General features: G+C 49.1%; 1 protein-coding gene across 2 annotated transcripts in view; it reads right to left on the reverse strand.

Moving 5' to 3' along the window:
- Positions 1-24,676, reverse strand: part of lrrc2 (leucine rich repeat containing 2) — a 160,573-nt gene that overhangs the window by 76,933 nt on the left and 58,964 nt on the right. The window lies entirely within an intron of this gene.

Consider the following 24,676-nt stretch of genomic DNA (forward strand, 5'->3'; position numbering starts at 1 on the left):
CTTAAATCTGCGTCCCCTAGTCGTTGTACCATCAGCTAGTGGGGACAGCCTATCCCCGTCTAGCCTATCCAAACCCGTCATAATCTTGTACACCTCTATCAAATCACCCCACACCCTCCTTTGCACTAATGAAAACAAATCCAGCTTCTCCAACCTGTCCTTGTAGCTAAGATACCTCATCCCCGGAACCATTCTGGTAAATCTCCTCTGCACCTTCTCAAGTGCCTTCACATCCTTCCTAAGTGTGGTGACCAGAATTGGATGCAATACTCTAGTTGTGGCCTAATTAGTGCTTTATTAAGGTTCAGCATAACTTCTCTACTTTTATACTCAATGGGCAGGATTTTCATTGGGCCGTGGAGGCCGGATTTGAGGCATGTGGGGGGTTAAAATCTCGAAATCGGGGGGCACGAACCTATCCCGCCCCCAACCTGCCTCCATGCCAGTTTCAAAGGAGGCGGATACCCGACCTGTGCTGGGACCCGCCTCCCCGAGGCGGGAAGGGGAATTAGTGCCAATTAACTGCCTGTTAACAGGTAGTTAACAGGCAGAAAATAGGATTATCCCCTTTTTGCCCTCACAAGTGCGGGCTTCCCGAGGACTCCAAAACATGCCAGCTCAGCAAGGCGAGTACTGGGTCTGCAGGGTCGCAAAAGTGTGGTGTGGAGGTAAGTGATGGGTGCAGAGTGTAGAGGTTGTAATGATCAGTAACATGTCATTCTAGAATGGTACACTAGGTGGAGCTGTATGTTTAGTAGGGGGCTACCCACAAGGCAGTAGTCAAGATGGATGCCTGTACACTAGTCCACATGGCTGAATAAATGACTAGCTCAAGCTAGCTGTTCATAATGAAAACATCTATTTATTTATGAACATAACATGGTACCAGAAGTGGTAATATCTGCTGAATATTTTGAAACGCGACATGGAGAATTTGAAGCCACCGGAGGGTTTGAAACTCACGGGGAATGTCGACTGCAATTGGCGGACTTTCAAACAACAATTCAAACTCTATATTGCTACCATCGGGTTCAGTACGATGCCAGGCGCAAGGAAAATAGCGTTACTGCTCATGGTTGCAGGCCTGCAGGCGATAGAGGTATTTAATACGTTTGTATTTGATCAAGAGGAGGACAGAGAAAAAATGGACGATGTGCTAAAGAAGTTTGATACACATTGTTCTCCCAAAAAGAACGAGACCTATGAGAGGTACGTGTTCCATTCACGGACACAGCAGCAAAATGAGACTTTTGATAGCTTGGTGACCGATCTGAAACTGAAAGCACAGACATGTAATTTCTCTGAACTGAAATCATCCATGATTCGTGACCCGATTGTGTTTGGTATTCATGATTAAAAGGTCAGGGAACATTTGTTGAGAAACTGAACTAACATTGGAGAAAGCTGTGAAAATATGCCATGCCAGTGAGCTAGCTCAACAGCACGCAAAGACTTTCAGTGAAATTAATAATGATGCGACTGTAATGAGTGACTGTGCTGCTGTCAGTGCTGTGTCCTACAAAGGGAAGAAACATGGGCAGAACAGAAATGCAAAGCAATCGGAGGATGGAATTTTTAATTGTAAACGCTGTGGTTACCAGCACCAGCCAAGACAATGCCCAGCGTTTGGAAAAATGTGCACAAAATATAATGGAAAGAATCACTTTGCCAAACAATGCTTTTCAAAAGTAAAAACAAAGAAAGGGCAACAAGTCAATGTGATTGAGGACACTGATTTAAGTGAGACATTTTTTGTAGGAATGGTGTCATGTGACAATATAGAAAAGGATACAGAAAATGTGCAGCCCTCAGGAATGGACAATGCTGAACATAAAGTTAATGCTGTAAAAGAGGACAAATGGATAATGCCACTGCAGGTAAATGGAGCATTAGTTACATTGAAACTAGACACTTGGGCAAAAGCAAACTTAATCAGTATGAGTGACATTAAAAATATGAAAGAAAAGCCCAAAATACAGAAAAAGTCAGTACTACTGAAGAACTATAATGGACAGAAAATAGATAGCTTAGGTGTATGCAGACTTAAAGTGACAGTCAAAGACAAAGTGCATCATCTCATGTTTTCTGTTGTGGCTGAAGGACTTGATTCACTACTAGGTGACAAAGCTTGTGAGGACTTAGAACTGGTCAAGAGAGTCTACCGTATAAACGGTGCCATAAGCAGACCAGATGACTCAGTGGATTCTGTAGTGAGTAATTTCCAGGATGTGTTCAAAGGATTTGGAGTTCTACCATTCACTTACAAGATCCAGCTAAAGGAGGATGCTCAGCCAGTGGTACATGCTCCACGGAGAGTTCCAGCACCCCTGCGTGACCGGCTCAAGAAAGAACTGGACAGAATGACCACACTAGGAGTCATCAGGAAAGTCGAAGAGCCAAAAGACTGGGTTAACTCCATGGTATGTGTAAAGAAAAAGAACAATGATCTAAGAGTATGCATGGATCCAAAGGACTTAAATGCAAACATAAAACGTGAACACTACCAGATTCCCAAGCAAGAAGAAATCACTAGTGAAATGTCAGGTGCCAGATACTTCACAAAGCTCAATGCCTCACAAGGATTTTGGCAACTAAAACTGGATGAAGAAAGCACCAAATACTGTACCTTCAACACACCATTTGGCAGGTATTGTTTCCTCAGAATGCCTTTCGGGATAATATCTGCATCTGAAATCTTTCATAGAGCGATGGAACACATAATTGAAGGTCTGGAAGGAGTTCAGGTCTATGTTGATGACATCATCATCTGGGGCTCCACACTGAAAGAACACAATGAGAGACTGACTAAAGTGCTACAGAGCATACGCCGGAATGGACTGAAGCTCAACAAAGCCAAGTGTCAGTTTGGCGTCCAGGAAGTCACTTTCCTAGGAGATAATCTATCTGGTAAAGGAATAGAGCCAGATATGGAAAAAGTAAATGCCATACTCCAAATGGCCCGACCCACTGACAAAAAAGGAGTGCTACGCATCATGGGGATGATAAACTTCATTGGAAAGTTCATTCCTAACTTGTCAGCCAAGACAGCCTGTCTGCGAGACCTGCTACATAAAACAAATGAGTTCGCATGGACAGAAAGACATGAACAAGAGTGGATGAACCTCAAAACAGTGCTGACAACCACACCTGTACTCAACTTCTTTGACCCAACAAAGAGAATCAAAGTGTCAGCGGATGCATCAAAAGATGGCCTAGGCGCGGTCTTGCTACAAGCAGAGGGTGAAGATTGGAAGCCTGTTGCCTATGCCTCCAGGTCGATGACTGACTCTGAGTGTCGATACGCCCAGATTGAAAAGGAATGTCTAGGCTTGGTAGTTGGACTAGAAAAGTTCCATGGCTACATATATGGACTTCCCACCTTCACAGTTGAGACAGACCACTGCCCACTGGATGCCATCATAAAAAAAATCTGAATGAGATGTCTCCAAGGATTCAACGACTCATGATGATGCTGCAAAGATATGACTTTGAACTGATCTACACACCAGGCAAACACATAGGCCTAGAAATTCATTGACGCCACTTTTGGGGTGCTAAAGTGGGGCGTCCGCTAAAGTTTGTGGCCGCCGCCAAATCTAGGCCACTTCTCCGATATTCATCAGCTTCGCCCTACTAGTTCGGGCGAGCGCTAAAACTGCTGTTGGACGCCTCTCTTTGGGCGCTAAGCCGGAGATGGTGATCGATAGCGCCGAGGCCGGGCGCAGCGCAGGTGCGGCCATCTCGTGACTGACAGCAGACACCCTGGCGCCGGCCAGCTCTTAAGGGGGAAGGGTCGACTGTGTCTGCTGCCACGCCCTGGATAGTGGAGCCCTCCAGCTAGGCCTGAACACTGCTGCTGGACCCAAATAGTGCCTGAAGACATGGAGAAGGCCCGTGTACATGCGCAGCGCTTCTCAGAGCGTGATCTGAGTGTGCTGCTTGCTGCTGTGGAGAAGAGGCGCCATGTTTTGTACCCGGACAATGGCAAGAAGGCGACGGTCCGCGTCTACAGGAGAGCCTGGAGGCATGTCGCCAGCAAGCTGTCAGCCAACAGCGACGTCCCCAGGACCGGTGCCCAATGCCGCAAAAAGTTAAATGACCTCACACGCATTGTCAGGGTGAGTACCCTTTCCAATGACCTCCTCATCCTTGCATGTGCACCTCACATTATGGGCAAAGGGACCTGAAAGCTCTAATGGCCAGCCTTCATCCAGCAGCTATGGCACAGGCATGAGCATCAATTGCACATTCTGCACTGAACACACTGGCCAAGCTATTCCACCATGGGAGGCAGTGCACACCAGATCATGGCGACACACTGGCCAGGCTATTCCACCATGGGAGGCAGTGCACACCAGATCATGGCGACACACTGGCCAGGCTATTCCACCATGGGAGGCAGTGCACACCAGATCATGGCGACACACTGGCCAGGCTATTCCACCATGGGAGGCAGTGCACAGCAGATCATGGTGACACACTGTACTTAGAGGCCGTCCTTTCTCTTGCAGGCCAAGCTGGCGAATAATCGCAAGAGCCGGACTGCGACCGGGGGAGGACGACCCCATATCCAGCCACTCACCGACCTGCAACATCGCGTGGAGCGCCTCATGGGTGGCCAGGTGATTGGGCCCATTGCATGTGGAGATGCCGACCCTGTTCTGGGAAGCAATGGTAAGGACATCACCTTTTGCACCTCTCTCGTCCCACTTGCGCATCAGATCTACATCCTTTGCCACTGTCCGACCAATGCGCTGAATGTCACCACTCATGCATCCCGCACTGACGCCCTCTCCTCACTCTAAAGCTACTCTTGTGCCTTCCTGCTTTCAGATGGTCAAGAGGAGGTCCCTCAACTTGCCAGTGACAGACCCTCCGAGGAGGAGCAGGAGGAGGAGCAAGAGGAAGGCGGCCCATCAGGGGAACCCTCAGCCGCGGCCACCCAGGCCAATGTAGGGGACACGTCTTCCCTGGAGGGCAGCGTGGCGGAAGTGTCGAAGGGGAGGGGAGCTCCTGGGACCTGCGTGCTGCAGAAAGGCGGGAGGGGGGTGGAAGCTCGGCGGCCTTCTCCCCAGAGGGGGGATGCGTCGGAGGGGAGTCCAATTGCTGGGCCCAGCGGCCTCCAGCAACGCAGGAAGGGTCGGCCAGCTCGGCGGCCTTCTCCCCAGAGGGAGAGTCCGGCCTCCAGTCAGGAGATGCTCTTCGCCGAGGAGATGGAACGCCTCGAAGACTTGTCCGCGGACTCGGTGCGCCGGCACACGGAGCTCATGGCGGCAGTGGCACGGTTGCCTGAGTCCATCGATTCCCTCTCTCGGAGTGTGGCTGAGTTCGGGCCCTTAGAGGCCACCAGTCGGGCGGAATACCGGGCAAATCTTTCAGCGACTGGCCAGGTGATTAGTGGTGCCGTCCAGTCACTGGCTGCTCTGCTGCGGTCAGTGAACAGGTCAACACGGGCACTCACTGCTGCCACACTCGCTGTGTCAGCCAGGCATCGCCAGGGCACCCGGCGCGCTGCAGCAGCACATCGGTCTGTCCCTCGGCAGATTGGTGCGCATGCTGCAGTGCTGGCCCGGGCGAGTGCCAGTGTCTCGGGCGACCAGCGAGCGCCTGCCATCCGCCAGCTTGCCGCCATTCCTCCAGCCGCCACTGCCACTCCCCCAGTGGAGCTGCCAGGAGTGCTGCAGCGACTGATGCTGGCCAGCCACAGCTGCAGCAATCAACAGCCGGCCGCTCGACGCCCAGACCTCGACTAGGCCGACCCCCAAGGGCATCTGCCGTCACGACATGTGCCCCTCAGGAGCCTGCCCCCAGCCTTGCAGCAGCCAATGGCCTTACTTTGAGGCGGAGCAGCAGGGCGGGCAGGGGCCACCCAAAGATGGCCAAGGCATCGCCCTAGCGGGCCAAATAGTCGAATGTGTGGCCATTTGTGTTTGTTTCTTGAGGCCGAGAATTGGATGTTTGTTTTTTGAAGGCCGATGATGTGATGTTTGTTTTGGACGAAGGCCGAGAATGACGGCCATTTTAGTTGCCCTATTTTGTTAATCCTCCCCAGGTTGTGGGAGCGAGTAATGTGTTTGAGTGTTTTTTGGGGGTTTCCTCTGTTTTTGGTTTTCATGTGGGAAGGGCCCAGAGTTTGTACAATAAAGCATTTTATTTATTCACATTGTCCATGTTTGATCTTTGAAGTGTTTGTTGCCTTAACCGGCTGAGGGCTTGCGGAGTGGCTGCAATCATGTTCTATCATTGGCACAAGCCATTCCCTGACAGGGGGCCTAGAAGTGACGTTCAATAAGCCGACGACGGGCGGCCCTTGGACCTTGTGCGTCCCTCCTGGGCTGGTACTCCTCGTCCTCGTCGTCCTGATGCTCCTCCTGCTCCTCCTCCTGAGGTGGTGGTCCAACGTGAGGTGGCAGTGCCTGAGTCCTGCGGATAGCCAGGTTGTGCAGCATGCAGCAAATGACGACGAATTGGGAGACTCGATCCTGCGAATACTGGAGGGCTCCCCCGGAGCGGTCGAGACAGCGGAACCGTTGCTTGAGCACGCCGATTGTTTGTTCTATGAGGCTCCTCGTCGCTTGATGGCTCTCGTTGTATGCCTCTTCAGCAGGGGTCGTGGGCGCGCGGAGCGGGGTCATGAGCCAGGTACACAAAGGATAGCCTTTGTCCCCGATAAGCCATCCTCTTGGGGGAGGCTGTGCCTGGAACATGTCAGCCACAGTTGTCTGTCGCAGGATAAAGGCATCGTGGCTGCTGCCTGGAAAGCGGGCATTGACAGCTAGGATGCGCTGCCTGTGGTCACACACCAGTTGTACATTGAGGGAATGGTAGCCCTTCCGGTTGCGGTAATCCTCGGCATGCTCAAGAGGTGCCCGCAAAGCCACATGCGTGCAGTCAATGGCGCCCTGCACCATGGGGAAGCCCGCTATTCTTGCAAACCCCACTGCACGCTGCTGCTGCTTGTCCAGGGTCATGGGGAAGGAGATGAATTGATGTCTCCTTCTGAAAAGGGCTTCGGTCACCTGGCGGATGCAGCAATGCACGGCGAACTGGGAGATGTTAGCGATGTCCCCAGTAGCGGATTGGAAGGAGCCGGAGGCATAGAAGTTGAGAGCCACCGTCACCTTCACTGCCACCGACAGAGACATCCTGCGCATCAGCTGTGGCTGCAGATCTCTCTGAAGCAGCCGGCAGATGTCTGTAACCACCTCCCTTCGGAATCGCAGCCTCCTAACACACATCGCGGCAGACATGGTCAGATAGGAGGTCTGCTGGCGGTATACCCTGCGTGGGTAAGGCCTCAGTTGGCGACGCCTGTTGCCCCCTCTGCGTCTAGCCAGGGCTGCCACTCTCTCACGGCGACTGTAAGCCCTTCTGGCATAAGGCTGAAATTCAGCGTTGCCACCCAATGCAGCCCCCATTATATGCTGGCAAACACTGAGCTCTGAATGAAGGCTAAGATAATTGGTAAGCTCTGGCCTGAGCCAAAAATACCTGTCCAAGTGTTGGTCCAAACCAGTAAACTCTCCTCCTTGGTCTCTGTCCAAAAAACCGTTGCACAAGAGTGAATGCTGCAAAATGGCTGGCCTTTATACTGCTGGGTAAGTGCCCTTTAATTAGCGCTCCCCCCAGCCCGGCTGGCCTGTGTACCGTTCCACTTCACAGTCGCTCGGGACGCCCGGCGCACAATGGGCCGGCGCGAGTGAAGTTCCGGTTTGGGGCGCACAAAGGGCGTTGCACTATTAAATGATGTCATGATCTGCGCGCGCAGCAGGGCGCGCGCTAAGACTTTGCGCCGGCGCTAAATGTGTCCTGAAGTTGGGGAGAGGCGCAGATCGCGCTGCGCCCGGGCGATAAGCGCCTAGCGCTCGAGATCTACTCCCCCTAAGGCGCTAACGGCTGGCGCGCCCAACTGAATTTCTAGGCCATAGTGTTAGCAGATGCACTATCCCGAGCACCCACAATGAGTCATGTGAGCTCTACTGAGGAAGACGTGGAGGTTCATGTGAGTATGGTCACTGCTGCGCTGCCCATGTCAGACACAAAATCAAAGCAAATAGCAGAAGAAACAGTAAAAGATACAGGCCTAGAAATTCAGTTGCGTTCGCCAGCCGTTAGCGCCATAAGAGGAGTAGATCTCGAGCGCTAGGCACTTAGCGGCCGGGCGCAGAACGATCTGCGCCTACGCCCAACTTCAGTAGACATTTAGCGCCGGCGCAAAGTGTTTGCGCGCGCTCAGCTGCGCGCGCAACTTATGACGTCATTTCGTCGTGCAACGCCGTTTGTGCGCCCCAAACCGGAACTTCAGTGGCGCCCGCCCAATGTGGGCGTGGCGCTGTTAAGAACTGTGAAGTGGAACGCAGCAGAGACCCTGCGGGCCTCGGGGAGCGCTAATTAAAGGGCACTTAGACTGAACTATAAAGGCCAGCCATTTTGCTGCAATGACTTAAGTGCAACGGATTTCTGGACAGAGACCAAGGAAGAGACCTTACTGATTTGGGCCAACATAGGAGAGGTATTTTTGGCTTCTGGCCAGAGCTTGGAAATTTGACTCATTGTGATTTCGCTGTTTGCAAGTATATTATGGGGGCTGCATGGGGTTCCAACCCTCAGTTCCAGCATTATGTGCGAAGGGCTCGCAGATGCTGTGTGAGAGGGGCAGCCATGCCTAGACGCAGAGGGGCCATCAGGCGTCGGCAACGTAGGCCTTACCCACTCAGGGAATACCGCCAGCAGGTGTCCTATCTCACCATGACTGCCGCGCAGTGTGTTAAGAGGCTGCGCTTCAGAAGGGAGGTGGTTGCAGAGATCTGCCAGCTGCTTCACAGAGATCTGCATCCACAGCTGATGTGCAGGACGTCTCTGTCGGTGGAAGTGAAGGTCACGGTGGCTCTGAACTTTTATGCAAGCGGCTCCTTCCAAGCCGCTGCTGGGGACATAGCTAACATATCCCAGTTCGCCGTGCATCGCTGCATCCGGCAGGTCACCGATGCCCTTTTCACAAGGAGACACCAATTCATCTCCTTCCCCATGACCCTAGAGAGGCAGGAGCAGTGTGCAGTCGGATTTGCGAGGATCGCCGACTTCCCCATGGTGCAGGGCGCCATTGACTGCACGCATGTGGCTTTGCGGGCACCTATCGACAATGCCGAGGATTACCGCAACCGGAAGGGCTACCATTCCCTCAATGTACAGCTGGTGTGTGACCACAGGCAGCGCATCCTAGCTGTCAATGCCCGCTTTCCAGGCAGCAGCCACGATGCATTTATCCTGCGCCAGACTACTGTGGCTGACATGTTCCAGGCACAGCCTCCCCCAAGAGGATGGCTTATCGGGGACAAAGGCTATCCTTTGTGTACATGGCTCATGACCCCACTCCGCGCGCCCAGGACCCCTGCTGAGGAGGCATACAACGAAAGCCATCAAGCCACAAGGAACATCATAGAGCAAACGATTGGCGTCCTCAAGCAACGGTTCCGCTGCCTGGATCGCTCCGGCGGATCTCTGCAGTATTCGCCGGATAGAGTCTCCCAGTTCATCGTCGTTTGCTGCATGCTGCACAACCTGGCTATCCGCAGGACTCAGGCACTGCCACCTCACGTTGGACCACCACCTCAGGAGGACGAGCAGGAGGACCATGAGGAGGAGGAGGAGGAGGAGGAGTACCAGCCCAGGAGGGAGCCACAAGGTCCAAGGGCCGTCCGTCGGCGGCTTATTGAACGACACTTCTAGGCCCCCTGTCAGGGAATGGCTTGTGGCAATGAAGGCACATGAATGCAGCCGCTCCGCAAGCCCTCAGCCGGTTAACGCAACAACCACTTCAAACATCACACATGGACAAGCTGAATAAAGAAAAAGCTTTATTGAACAAACTCAGGGCCCTTCCCACATGAAACCCAAAAACACACAACACCCCCAAAAAACAGTCAAAAACATATCTCACTCCCACAACCTGGGGAGGAATAACAAAACTTGTCCATCCAAATGGCCTTCATCCTCGGCCTTACCAAAAGAACCCCCCCCATAGACAGCACAAGCACCCCCATATAAAAAAACATTTGCCAACACACTCTACTTTGTGTGCCGACAGGGCGAGTCCTTGTCCAGCCTTTTCCGGCCCCTGGACGACCTGCTGCTCCGCCTCAACCTGGGCCCTGTGGGTGTTGCAAGGCTGGGGGAAGGCTCCTGAGGGGCACATTGCGTGACGGCAGATGCCCTTGGGGGTCGGCCTAGACGAGCTCTGGCCCTCGAGGGGCCGGCTGCTGACTGCTGCAGCTGTGGCTGGGCAGCATCAGTCTCTCCAGCAGCTCGTCGCAGCTTTGCTGGGGGAGTGGCAGTGGCGGCTGCAGCAATGGGGGCAAGCTGGCTGATGGCAGGCGCTCGCTGGTCGCCAGAGACACTGGCACTCGGCCGGGCTGGCACTGCAGCAAGCGCAGCAATCTGGTGAAGGCCAGACCGCTGTGCTGCAGCAGTGCGGCGGGTGCCCTGGCGATGCATGCGTGACACAGCGAGTGTGGCAGCAGTGAGTGCCCGTACTGCCCTGGTCTGTGCCCGCATCAGACCAGCCAGTGACTGCACGGCACCACTGATCAACTGTCCACTCGCCGCCTGTGCTGCCCTGAAGTCGTCCCGACTCGCGTCCTGTGCTGCCCTGAATTCGGCCCGACTCGCGTCCTGTGATGCCCCGAATTCGGCCCGACTCGCGTCCTGTGATGCCCCGAATTGTGCCCGACTCGCGTCCTGTGATGCCCCGAATTGTTCGAGACCCCTGGCCTGTGCTGCCGCGAGTTGTTCGAAACCCCTGGCCTGTGAGGCCCCGAAATCGGACACACTATGAGCCAGGGACTCAATGGCCTCAGGCAACCGTGCCACAACCCCCATGAACTCGGTGTGCCGCCGATCCGAGTCCGCGGACATTTGATCAAGGAGGCGCACCTCCTGGGCGAGGACCGTCTCCGGACTGGAGGCCGGACTCTCCCTCTGGGGAGAAGGCCGCCGAGCTGGCCGACCCTTCCCGCGTGGCTGCACGCCACTGGGCCCAGCAACTACACCCCCCTGCAACACTTCCCCCCTCTGGGGAGAAGGCCGCCGAGCTGCCCGACCCTTCCCGCGTGGCTGCACGCCACTGGGCACAGGGGCTACACTCCCCTGCAACACTTCCCCCCTCTGGGGAGAAGGCCGCTGAGCTGCCCGACCCTTCCCGCTTGGCTGGACGCCACTGGGCACAGGAGCTACACTCCCCTGCAACACTTCCCCCGGCTCTCCTCCAGGGAACACGTGTCCCCTCCATTGCCATCCCCTGGCGCGGATGAGGGTTCCCCCGATGTGCCGCCTTCCTCTTGCTCCTCCTCGTCCTCCTCTTCCGAGGGACTGACACTCGCAGCTTCAGGGACCTCCTCCTCACCAGCTGAAAGCAGGAAGGCACAAGAGTAGCTTTAGAGTGAGGACAGGGCGTCAGCGAGGGAGGCATGAGTGGTGGCATTCTGCGCATTGGTCGGACAGTGGCAAAGGATGTAGATCTGAAGCGCAAGGGGAACGAGAGAGGTCCAAACGGTCATGTCCTTACCATTGGGGCCCAGCACAGGGTCGGCATCTCCAATTGCAACGGGGCCAATCACCCGGGCACCCATGACTCGACCCACGCGCTCCTCCAGGTCACTGAGCTGCTGGAACTGGGCACGGCCTCCCCCGGTGACAGTCCGGCTCTTCAGATTCTGGGCCAGCTTGGCCTGCAAGAGAAAGGACGGCCTCTAAGTACAGTGTGGTGCCCTGTTGTTGTGTGCACTGCCTCCCATGGTCGAATAGCTTGGCCAGTGTGTTGCCCTGTTGCTGTATGCACTGCCTCCCATGGTCGAATAGCTTGGCCAGTGTGGTGCCCTGTTGCTGTATGCACTGCCTCCCATGGTCGAATAGCTTGGCCAGTGTGGTGCCCTGTTGCTGTATGCACTGCCTCCCATGGTCGAATAGCTTGGCCAGTGTGTCAAGTGCAGAACGTGCAATTGATGTTCATGCCAGTGCCATAGCTGCTGGATGAGGGCTGGCCATTAGGGCTTTGAGGTCCCTTTGCCCATAATGTGAGGTGCACATGCAAGGATGAGGAGGACACTGGAAAGGGTACTCACCCTGACAATCCGAGTGAGGTCGTTAAACTTTTTCCGGCATTGGACACCAGTCCTGGGGACATCGCTGTTGGCTGTGACCCTCTGGGCGATTTCCCTCCAGGCTCTCCTGTACACCCTCTTGGGAGGCTTCTTGCCACTGTCCGGGAACAAGATATGGCTTCTCTTCTCCAAAGCCCTAACCAGCACCTTTAAATCATGGGCAGAGAAGCGCTGCGCTCGCTCACGGGCCCTCTGCATCCTTCCTGGTGCTATTTCTCTCCAGCAGCAGTGTTTAGGCCTAGCTGGAGGGCTGCAGTATCCAGGGCGTGGCAGCAGACCAAGTCGACCCTTCCCCCTTTAAGAGCTGGCCGGCGCCAGGGTGTCTGCTGTCAATCAAAACATGACCGCACATGCGCTGCGCCCGGCCTCGGCGGTATCAGTCTGCACCGCCGGCTTAGCGCCTAAAGATAGCCGTGCAACGCCAGTTTTAGCGCTCGAGCGAACTCCTTGGCCAAAGCTACTGAATATCGGCGAAGTGGCCTCCACTTTCCGGCGGGCGCAAACTTTAGCGGCCGCCCGACTTTACCGCCCCAAAAGTGGCTATACTGAATTTCTAGGCCACAGTGTTACAAACAGTAATAGAGAACATTCATCATGGTTGGCCAAAAGGTTCCTGTCCAAAGTACTATCACATCAGGTCAGAGTTGAGTGTCGCAAGTGGACTATTACTAAAACAGAACAGAATAGTCATTCCACAGGCTCTACGTCAAGACATGCTCAAAAGGATTCATGAGGGACACCTCGGAATTGAAAAATGCAAAAGGAGAGCAAGAGACGCTGTTTATTGGCCTGGCATAAATAAGGACATTGAGAACATGATAGGCATATAGTCAGAAACACCAAAACAAACAAGCAAAGGAACCAATGATAGTAGCTGACTTACCAACAGCACCATGGCAAAAGGTTGGTATGGACCTCTTTCATTTGAATGGTAAAGACTATCTAATAGTGGTTGACTACTATTCTAACTATCCTGAGATGGCACTGCTCTCAAGCACATCAGCAAGCAGTGTCATAATGCATGATAAATCCATCTTCGCCAGACATGGAATTCCCAGGAGTGCCGTTAGCGACAATGGTCTGTGCTTCAACTGTAAGGAGTGGCAACAGTTTGCAGCACATTATGACTTTCAACACATCACATCCAGTCCTCTGTATGCTCAGTCGAATGGTAAGGCAGAGAAAGGTGCTCAAGTTCTCAAACAGCTACTGAAGAAAGCAACAGAAAGCAAGTCTGATCCTTATCTCGCCCTGCTGAGCTACCGAGCCTCCCCTTTAGACTCTGGTTCTTCACCTGCTGAACTCCTAATAGGTCGCAAGTTGCACACCACGCTACCCTGCTGTGCAAAAGAAAAGCAGAGTAAGGAACTAAGACAGAGACTTCAACTGTTAAAGCTGAAACAGAAATCACACTATGATAATAAGAACATAAGAACATAAGAAATAGGAGCAGGAGTAGGCCAATCGGCCCCTCGAGCCTGCTCCGCCATTCAATAAGATTATGGCTGATCTGATCTTAACCGCCAATCCACTATCACAGAACCATCTCCTGAACCTAACAGAATTAGACACACGAAATAGGAGCAGGATCAGGCTACACGGCCCCTGGGCCCGCTCCGCTACCCACAGGGCCATGACCGATCCGAACCTAGACTCATGTCCAAATTCCTGCCCGCTCCCCGTAACCCTTAATTCCCTTTACTTCTAGGAAACTGTCTATTTCTGTTTTAAATTTATGTAATGATGTAGCTTCTACAGCTTTTTGGGGCAGCATATTCCATGGACCTACCACCCTCTGAGTGAAGTAGTTCCTCCTCATCTCAGTTTTGAAAGAGCAGCCCCTTATTCTAAGACTATGCCCCCTAGTTCTAGTTTCACCCATCATCGGGAACATCCTCCCCGCATCCACCCGATCCAACCCCTTCACAATCTTATATGCTTCAATAAGATCGCCTCTCATTCTTCTGAACTCCAATGAGTAGAGTCCCAATCTACTCAACCTCTCCTCATATGTCCATCCCCTCATCCCCGGGATTAACCGAGTGAACCTTCTTTGTACTGACTCGAGAGCAAGTATGTCCTTTCTTAAGTATGGACACCAAAACTGTACGCAGTATTCCAGGTGCGGTCTCGCCAATACCTTGTACAACTGAAGCAATACCTCCCTATTTTTATATTCTATCCTCCTAGCAATGAAAGCCAACATTCCATTGGCCTTCTTAATCACTTGCTGCACCTGCATACTAACCTTTTGAGTTTCGTGCACCAGGACCCCCAGATCACTTTGTACTTCAGTACTTTCCAGTTTCTTGCCATTAAGATAATAACTTGCTCTACGATTTTTCCTGCCAAAGTGCATAACCTCACACTTTCCAGTATTGTATTCCATCTGCCAAATCTCTGCCCACTTACTTAGCCTGTCTATGTCCCCTTGCAGGTTTTTAATGTCCTCCTCACTCACTACTTTCCCTCCCATCTTAGTATCATCTGCAAACTTTGATATGTTACACTCGGTCCCCTCCTCCAAATCGTTAATATAGATTGTAAAGAGTTGGGGACCCAGCACTGACCCTTGCGGAACACCAGTGGTTACTGATTGCCAGTCTGAGCATGAACCATTTATCCCAACTCTTTGCCTTCTGTTAGATAGCCAATCCTCTATCCATGCCAGAATATTACCCCCAATCCCGTGATTTTTTATCTTAAGCAATAATCTTTTGTGTGACACCTTGTCAAATGCCTTTTGGAAGTCTAAATACACTACGTCCACTGGTTCCCCTTTATCCACCCTATATGTTACTTCCTCAAAGAACTCCAGCAAATTTGTCAAACATGACTTCCCCTTCATAAAACCATGCTGACTTTGTCCTATTAAATTATGATTATCCAAATGTCCTGTTACTGTCTCCTTAATAATGGACTCCAAAATTTTACCTACCACAGATGTTAGGCTAACTGGTCTATAGTTTCCAGCCTTCTGTCTACTGCCCTTTTTAAATAAGGGTGTTACATTAGCAGTTTTCCAGTCTGCCGGGACCTTTGCTGAGTCCAGGGAGTTTTGGAAAATTATTACCAATGCATCCACAATCCCTACCGCCACTTCCCTCAAGACCCTAGGATGTAAGCCATCAGGTCCAGGTGATTTATCCGCCTTGAGTCCCATTATTTTACCGAGTACCACTTCCTTAGTGATTTTGATCGTGTTTAGCTCCTCCCCCCCCTTTAGCCCCCTGTTTGTCCAGTGTTGGGATATTCTTAGTGTCTTCTACTGTAAAGACTGATATAAAATATTCATTCAGTGTTTTTGCCATCTCCATATTTCCCACCATTAATTTCCCGGTCTCATCCTCTAAGGGACCAACATTTACTTTAGCCACCCTTTTTCTTTTTATATAACTATAAAAACTCTTACTATCTGTTTTTATATTTTTTGCTAATTTACCTTCATAATCTATCTTCCCTTTCTTAATCAATCTTTTTGTTATTTTTTGCTGTCTTTTAAAGTTTTCCCAATCCTCTATCCTCCCACTAGATTTGGCTACCTTATATGCCCTTGATTTTAGTCGAATACTATCCTTAATTTCTTTACTTAGCCACGGATGGCTGTCTTTTCTTTTACACCCTTTTCTTCTCAGTGGAATATTTTTTTTTTGGAAGTTGTAAATTAACTCCTTAAATGTACACCCCTGATCATGTATCGTCTTACCCTTTAATCTGTTTTCCCAATCCACTCTACTCAATTCTGCTCTCATACCTTCATAGTCTCCTTTATTCAAGCTTAGCACGCTTGTTTGAGATCCAACCTTCTCACCCTCTAATTGAATATGGAATTCAACATGTTATGGTCACTCATTCCAAGGGGATCCTTTACTAGGACATTTTTAATTAATCCTGTCTTGTTACACAGGACCAGATCTAAGGTTGCTTGCCCCCTGGTCGGTTTAGTTACATACTGCTCAAGAAACCCATCCCTAATACACTTAATGAACTCATCCTCAAGGCAGCCCTGCCCAATTTGATTTGTCCAATTAATATGATAGTTAAAATCCCCCATAATTATAGATGTTCCCTTATTACAAGCCTCAACTATTTCCTGATTGATACTCCGTCCAACAAGTCATCCAAAACTCTGAAACCATTGACAAGGGATGATGTTGTCAGGATTGAGGATCCAAATGCATGGAACAGGAAAGCTACAGTTCTTGAGGAAGTAGGACCAAGGTCATACACTGTTAGAACTGAGGAAGGACAGATTCTCAGGAGGAACCGCCGTTCCCTCCTGAAAACACAAGAAACTATCCAAGAGCAAATCGATGACAATGCCGCAACTGAATCTTGTCACTCACCACCAGAACAATCTAACACAAACACACATACAGGCTCTCATGAAAACACATCAGACTTACCTATGCTGAGAAGATCCACACGTGAAGTAAAAAAGCCTGATAGACTTAATCTTTGAGTAAAAAGAAAACTATAATAAAAGAATGAAAAGCTTAGAGTTCATAAAGTAAAGCTTTGAAAATGTGCTGACTGTTGTGAAGATGTTTATGTCGTTATGATTGATTGATATTGATTTTGTTTAACCTCAAAGGAAGGGGGATGTAATGATCAGTAACATGTCATTCTAGAATGGTGCACTAGGTGGAGCTGTATGTTTAGTAGGGGGCTACCCACAAGGCAGTAGTCAAGATGGATGCCTGTACACTAGTCCATATGGCTGAATAAATGACTAGCTCAAGCTAGCTGTTCATAATGAAAACGTCTATTTATTTATGAACATAACAGAGGTGAGTATCTGAGGTAAGTGCAAAGTGTTTTTAAAAGTGTACTTACCTTTGTTTCTTCCTGCAGGCTTCAGTCAGTTTGTATGTGGAGAGTCTCGGACCTCTGCGTTGGGATTGACAGGTGGCCGTTGCTTTCACAGATGCAACAACCATCTCAATTCTGTTAAAGAAAGAAGTTTGATGGGGTCTTGTATTCAAGACCTCATCAAACTGCAGAGAATGTCACTGTTTGACAGCTTCACAGAGCAGTCAAACGATGACAATTCATCTGTCAAAAATTTTTAACAGATGAAACGTCATACGCTGACATTCTGTGTCACCTGCTTTCCCTTAATTGGCCTGCTAAACCCACTGGGCAGGCTTAACAAAGTCAATCAAGGGAAAATAGCATGGGTTGGACACAAATCGATGGAGGTGGGACATCGACCCGACAAGCCACAGTCCCGCCTCGCATGTGCCCCCAGTCACAAAATCGCCCCCATCATCACTGTTTGCCACACCCCCAAGTTTGGTGTCATCGGCAAATTTAGAAATTCTACACCGTATTCCAATATCCAGGTCATTTATATATATATATCAAAAAAAGCAGTGACCCCAGCACTGACCCTTGGGGAACGCCACTGTCTATCATCCTCCAGTCTGAAAAACAGCCATTTACCACAACTCGCTGTTTTCTGTCCTTAAGCCATATCCTTATCCAAGCTGCACTGACCCACCTATTCCATGAGCCTCAATTTTGTTAACCAGCCTTCTATGTGGTACTTTGTCAAACGCCTTCCGAAAATACACATAGACAACATCCGTTGCATTCCCTTCATCAATCCTTCATCTAAAAATTCAATTAGATTAGTCAAACATGATCTGCCTTTTACAAATCCATGTTGGCTCTCCTTAATTAGCTTAAACCTCTCCAAGTGCCCATTAATTTTATCCTTGATTATTGTTTCTAAAACTTTACCACTGATGTTAAACTGACCGGCCTGTAGTTACTAGGATTGTCCTTACACCCTTTCTTGAACAATGGTGTCACATTTGTCACTTTCCAATCCTCAGGCACCTCCCCCGCATCTAGGGAAGATTGCAAAATTATGGCAAGCCCTTCCGCTATCTCCTCCCCCAATTCCCTTAGCAACCTGGGATGCAAGCCATCTGGACCAGGTGACTTATCCACTCTAGTCATACCCAGCCTTTCTAGTACATCCTGTCTATCAATTTTCACCCCTTCCATTGCTTCTAACTTTTCCACTTCTACCGATATTTTGTCAGCATACACCTCCTTAGTAAACACTGATACAAATTACTCATCGAGTATTTTAGCCTTGCCCTGCACCTCTAAGCATATATCACCTTCTTTGTTTCTAATAGGACCCACCCCGCCTCTTACTACCTGCTTACTGTTTACATGCATGTAGAAGATTTTTGGGTTCCCTTTTATGTTCCTCTCATATTCTCTCTTTGCCAATCTTATTTTCATTTTCACTTCCCCTCTCAACTTATTGTATTTGGTCTGGTTCTCCCTTGAAGAATTCACCTGACATTCATCATACACCCTCTTTTTTTGTTTCATCATCTTCTCTATCTCCCTTGTCCTCCAAGGAGTCCTTGCCTTGGTTCCCTTACCCTTCCCTCTTGTTGGAATGTACGTAGCCTGTACTTGGAACATCTCCACCTTAAAGATCACCCATTGTTCCATTACAGTTTTTCCCGTCAGTCTTTGGTTCCATTTTACTCTGGCTAGATCCTTTCGCATCCCATTGAAGTTAGCTCTATTCCAGTTTAGAAGTTCCACTCCAGATTGTTCCTTGCTCCTCGCCATTGCTAATCTAAATCTTCTGATACGATGATCACTCGTACCCAAGTGTTCTCCCACAGACACTTGGTCGACCTGGCCCACCTCATTCCCCAGCACTAGATCCAGCAATGCCTCCTTCCTAGTTGGGCCGAGAACATACTGGTCAAGGAAATTCTTCTGAACACATTTCAGAAATTCCTCCCCCTCCTTTCCCTTTACCCGAGCATTATCCCAATTGATATTTGGGTAATTAAAGTCCCCCAATATCACTCTATAGCTCTTGCATATCTCTGCGATTTCCCTGCAGATTTGCTCCTCTACCTCCCTCTCACTATTTGGAGGCCACAATAGCGTGATCATACCCTTTTTGCTCCTCAACTCTAACCAAATGGATTCTGTCCTTGTCCCCTCAAGAACATCCTCCCTTTCCAACACTAGAATGTCTTCCTTAATCAGCATTGCCACCCCACCTCCCTTTTTTCCTTCCCTATCTTTTCTGAACACCTTGAATATTAAGTGTCCCATTCTCACCGTTTTTAAGCCACGTTTCCGTTATTGCTACAACATTATATTGCCACACAGCTAATTGTGCTTGTAGCTCACCAACCTTATTCACCACACTTTGTGCGTTTACGTACTTGCATTCTAAACCCATTTTTGAACTTTTCGTAGTCTTTCTTAGTCTGCTTCTATCTAATATGGTACTACTTCCGCTTCTAGTACTAACTTCTCTAGTACTATCCAACACACTCATTCTTTTATGCACCGCAACTCTTCACAGCCTGGATGCCAGTATTCCGGAGGTACGCCTCTGACCACAATTTCTCGGCCATTGTCTACATGAACTCTGGTCACCTTAGTGAATGGACCCAATGCGAGGACAAATAGGAAGGAAAGAAAATTATGTTACTGTATAAAGCTTGAAATACAGGGATATGAGCTAATCAGTAATGACCACTGTTGAGTACTCGCTATATAAAAAGAACACCCATTTTATAAAGTGACCACAGAATTGGACTTGACTGGGATGCATCTTGCAGTGAAATATCTTATCAACGTTCATTATTAAGACTTACGTATGAAATATGGCAACTTGGGTGAGGTAATGGTGGTTGACCATCTAAGAAGGATCCTTTTCCCAGGAAGTAATCAATACTTTCGGGAAAGGAAAGAAGAAAATTGGTGCAATAAAGAAAAAAAATATATATAAAAAATAATTCAGAAATGGGCAGTACTGCAGGCTTCAAGATATCGAAAGCCTTTCTAGGGTCAGTAGGTAAAGAGATGTGTAGCTGAGCCATACAGCCCAGAAGGTACTAGGTTTGATTCTCAGTCTCTGCTGAATTAATTGGTTTTACATAAGTAGTAGGAGCAGGAGTAGGCCATACGGCCCCTTGGGCCTGCTCCGCCATTCAATAGGATCATGGCTGATCCGAATCTAGACTCACGTCCACTTCCCTGCCCTCTCCCCGTAACCCCTAATTCCCTTATCTGCTAGGAAAATGTCTATCTCCATTTTAAATTTATTTAATGTTACAGCTTCCACAGCTCTCTAGGGTAGCAAATTCCATAGATTTACTACCCTCTGAGGGAAGAAGTTTCTCCTCATCTCAGTTTTGAAAGGGCAGCCCCTTATTCTTAGACTATGCCCCCTAGTTCTAGTCTCACCCATCAGTGGAAACATCCTCCCCGCATCCACCCGATCAAGCCCACTCACAATCTTATATGTTTCGATAAGATCGCCTCTCATTCTTCTGAACTCCAATGAGTAGAGTCCCAACCTACTCAACCTTTCCTCATACGTCAACCCCCTCATGTCCGGAATCAACCGAGTGAACCTTCTCTGAACTGCCTCGAGAGCAAGTATATCTTTTCTTAAATATGGAAACCAAAACTGCACGCAGTATTCCAGGTGTGGCCTCACCAATACCCTGTATAACTGCAGCAAGACTTCCCTGTTTTTATACTCCATCCCCCTTGCAATAAAAGCCAAGATTCCATTGGCCTTCCTGATCACCTGCTGCACCTGCATACTAACTTTTTGTGTTTCATGCACCAGGACCCCCAGATCCCTTTGTACTGTAGCACTTTGCAGTTTCTCTCCATTTAGATAATAACTTGCTCTTTGATTTTTTCTGCCAAAGTGCATAACCTCACACTTTCCAACATTATATTGCATCTGCCAAACCTCTGCCCACTCACTTAGCCTGTCTATGTCCTTTTGCAGGTTTTTTTATGTCCTCTTCACTCATTGCTTTCCCTCCCATCTTTGTATCGTCGGCAAACTTGGATATGTTGCACTCGGTCCCTTCCTCCAAATCGTTAATATAGATTGTAAAGAGTTGGGGTCCCAGCACTGACCCCTGCGGAACACCACTAGTTACTGATTGCCAGCCCGAGAATGAACATTTATCCCAACTCTTTGTTTTCTGTTAGATAGCCAATCTTCCACCCATGCCAGTATATTACCCCAATCCCGTGATTTCTTTTCTTGATCAGTAATCTTTTGTGTGGCACCTTGTCAAATGCCTTTTGGAAGTCCAAATACACTACATCCACTGATTCCCCTTTATCCACCCTGTATGTTACATCCTCAAAGAATTCGAGCAAATTTGTCAAACATGACTTCCCCTTCATAAAACCATGCTGACTCTGTCCTATTAAATGATGTTTATCCAAATGCTCTGTTACTGTTTCCTTAATAATGGACTCCAACATTTTGCCAACCACAGATGTTAGGCTAACTTGTCTATAGTTTCCAGCTTTTTGTCTACTTCCCTTCTTAAATAAGGGTGTTACATTAGCAGTTTTCCAATCTGCCAGGACCTTTCCTGAGTCCAGGGAGTTCTGGAAAATAATCACCAATGCATCCACAATCCCTACCGCCACTTCTCTCAAGACCCTAGGATGTAGGCCATCAGGTCCGGGGGATTTATCCGCCTTAAGTCCCATTATTTTACTGAGTACCATCTCCTTAGTGATTTTAATCATGTTTAGCTCCTCCCCCCCCCCATTGCCCCCTGTTTGTCCAGTGTTGGGATATTTTTAGTGTCCTCTACTGTAAAGACTGATACAAAATATTTGTTCAGCGTCTTTGCCATCTCCATGTTCCCCACCACTAGTTTCCCGGTCCCATCCTCTAAGGGACCAACGTTCACTTTAACCACCCTTTTTCTTTTTATATAGCTGTAGAAACTCTTGCTATCTGTTTTTATATTTTTTGCTAGTTTACTTTCATAATCTATCTTCCCTTTCTTAATTAATCTTTTAGTTATTGTTTGCTGGCTTTTAAATGCTTCCCAATCTTCTATCCTCCCACTAGATTTGGCTACTTTATATGCCCTTGTTTTCAGTCGGATACTATCCTTTATTACTTTACTAAGCCACGGATGGCTGTCTTTTCTTTTACTCCCCTTTTTCCTCAGTGGAATATATTTATCTTGAAAGATGTGAAATATCTCCTTGAATGTAGACCATTGCTCTTGTACCGTCTTACACTTTAATCTGTTTTCTCAGTCCACGTTAGTCAATTCTACTCTCATACCTTCATAGTCTCCTTTATTTAAGCTCAGTATGCTGGTTTGAGATCCAACTCTCTCACCCTCAAACTGAATTTGGAATTCAACCATATTATGGTCACTCATTCCAAGGGGATCCTTTACTAGGACATTTTGTATTAATCCTGTTTCATTACACAGGACCAGATCTAAGATTGCCTGCCCCCTGGTTGGTTCAGTTACATACTGCTCAAGGAACCCGTCCCTAATACACTCTATGAACTCTTCCTCAAGGCTGCCATGCCCAATTTGATTAGTCCAGTCAATATGAAAGTTAAAATCCCCCATGATTATAGCTGTTCCCTTATTACAAGCCCCAACTATTTCCTGATTTATACTCCAACCAACAGAGTTGCAACTGTTAGGAGGCCTATAGACTACGCCCACTAGTGACTTTTTCCCCTTCTTATTCCTTATCTCCACCCAAACTATTTCACTATCCTGATCCTTTGACCCAATATCATTTCTGACCATTGCAGTGATTCCATCCTTGATTAACATAGCAACCCCACCTCCCTTTCCTTCCTGTCTGTCATTCCTAATTGTCAAATACCCTTGTATGTTTAGTTCCCAGTCATGATTAACCTGCAGCCATGTTTCCGTAATGGCCACCAGATCATACCCATGTGTAGTTATTTGTACCGTCAACTCGTCAATTTTGTTACGAATGCTGCGTGCATTCAGTTAAAGAACTTTCAAATATGTTTCCTGACAATTTATTCCTGCTTTTACCCCTTTTACTACTTTACCTTTATCATTATACATTCTGTCCCTTCCTGACACGCTCTGGTTTTTAATTCCCCCACTGCTACCTTGCTCTATTGCCTTCTCTGCTGTCATTTTTATTTTTCGCTCTCTTAAAACCTCCCTCCCACTAATTAGTTTAAAGCCCTCTCTACAGCCCTAGTTATTCGATTCGCCAGGACTCTAGTCCCAGCACTGGCCAAGTGAAGTCCGTCCCAACGGAACAGCTCTCTCCTGTCCCAGTACTGATGCCAGTGTCCCAGGAAGCAAAACCCATTTCTCCCACACCAGGCTTTGAGCCACGCATTTAACTCTCTAATTTTATTTACCCTAGCCAAATTTGCACGTGGCTCAGGTAGTAATCCAGAGATTATTACCCTTGTGGTTCTGCTTTTTAATTTGGCCCCTAGCTGCTCAAACTCCCTCAGCAGAACCTCCTTCCTTGTCCTATCTATGTCGTTGGTACCAACATGGACCACGACAACTGGATCCTCCCCCTCCCACTCCAAGTTTCTCTCCAGCCCAGAGGAGATGTCCTTAATCCTGGCACCGGGCAGGCAACACAACCTTCAGGACTCTCGCTCTCGGCTGCAAAGAACTCTATCTATCCCCCTAACGATACTATCCCCTACCACTACAACATTTCTTTTATCTCCCCCCACTTGAATGGCCCCCCGCTCCACGGTGCTGTGGCCGGGTTGCTCATCCTCCCCGCAGTCCCCGTTCCCATCCTCACAGGGAGTAAGAGCCTCAAACCTGTTGGACAAGAGCAAGGGCTGCTGCTCCTCCAACACTACCTCCTGGATCCCTGTACCTGCCTCACTTCTAGTCACACCATCCTGACCCTGGCCACGGACTACATCTGAATTAATTAATCTAATTGGTGTGACTACCTCCTGATACACAGAGTCCAGGTAACTCTCCCCCTCCCTGATGTGTCTCAGTGTTTGAAGCTCAGACTCCAGCTCTTCAACACGGAGCCGGAATTCCTCGAGCAGCCAACACTTACTGCAAATGTGATCACTGTGAGCATCAATGGTGTCCACCAGCTCCCACATATTGCAGCAGTAACACATCACCTGATCTCCCATTCTATGTAATTAATTAAATTTATTAATATTATTCTTAAATACCCTCTGCTCCGATTCTAGATGATGAATATCGCACCTTAGAAACTATAAACCACAGAGTTTAAGCTTCAAAAGAGAGAAATACTCACCAACCAATCACTTACCCGCTTTCTGGTGACGTCACACTTGGACTACTTTTTACCTCTCTCCTTCCCTCTGAGGTCCGAGACTGGAGATTGGTACGCCTTACCTGGGTCTCTGGAGCCTTTTCAAGCTTCCGCTCGCGCCTCCTGCCGACACCCGCGGTCTGAGGCCTTACCTGGGTCTTTGGAGCCTTTTCAAGCTTCCCGCTCGCGCCTCCCGCCGACACCCGTGGTCTGAGGCCTTACCTGGGTCTCTGGAGCCTTTTCAAGCTTCCCGCTCGTGCCTCCCGCCGACATCCGCGGTCTGAGGCCTTACCTGGGTCTCTGGAGCCTTTTCAAGCTTCCCGCTCGCGCCTCCTGCCGACACCCGCGGTCTGAGGCCTTACCTGGGTCTCTGGAGCCTTTTTAAGCTTCCCGCTCGCGCC

Source organism: Somniosus microcephalus, chromosome 1, assembly GCF_052327205.1.
Source record: "Somniosus microcephalus isolate GS21.2 chromosome 1, FLI_Smic_1.0, whole genome shotgun sequence".
Taxonomy (NCBI): Eukaryota; Metazoa; Chordata; class Chondrichthyes; order Squaliformes; family Somniosidae; genus Somniosus; species Somniosus microcephalus.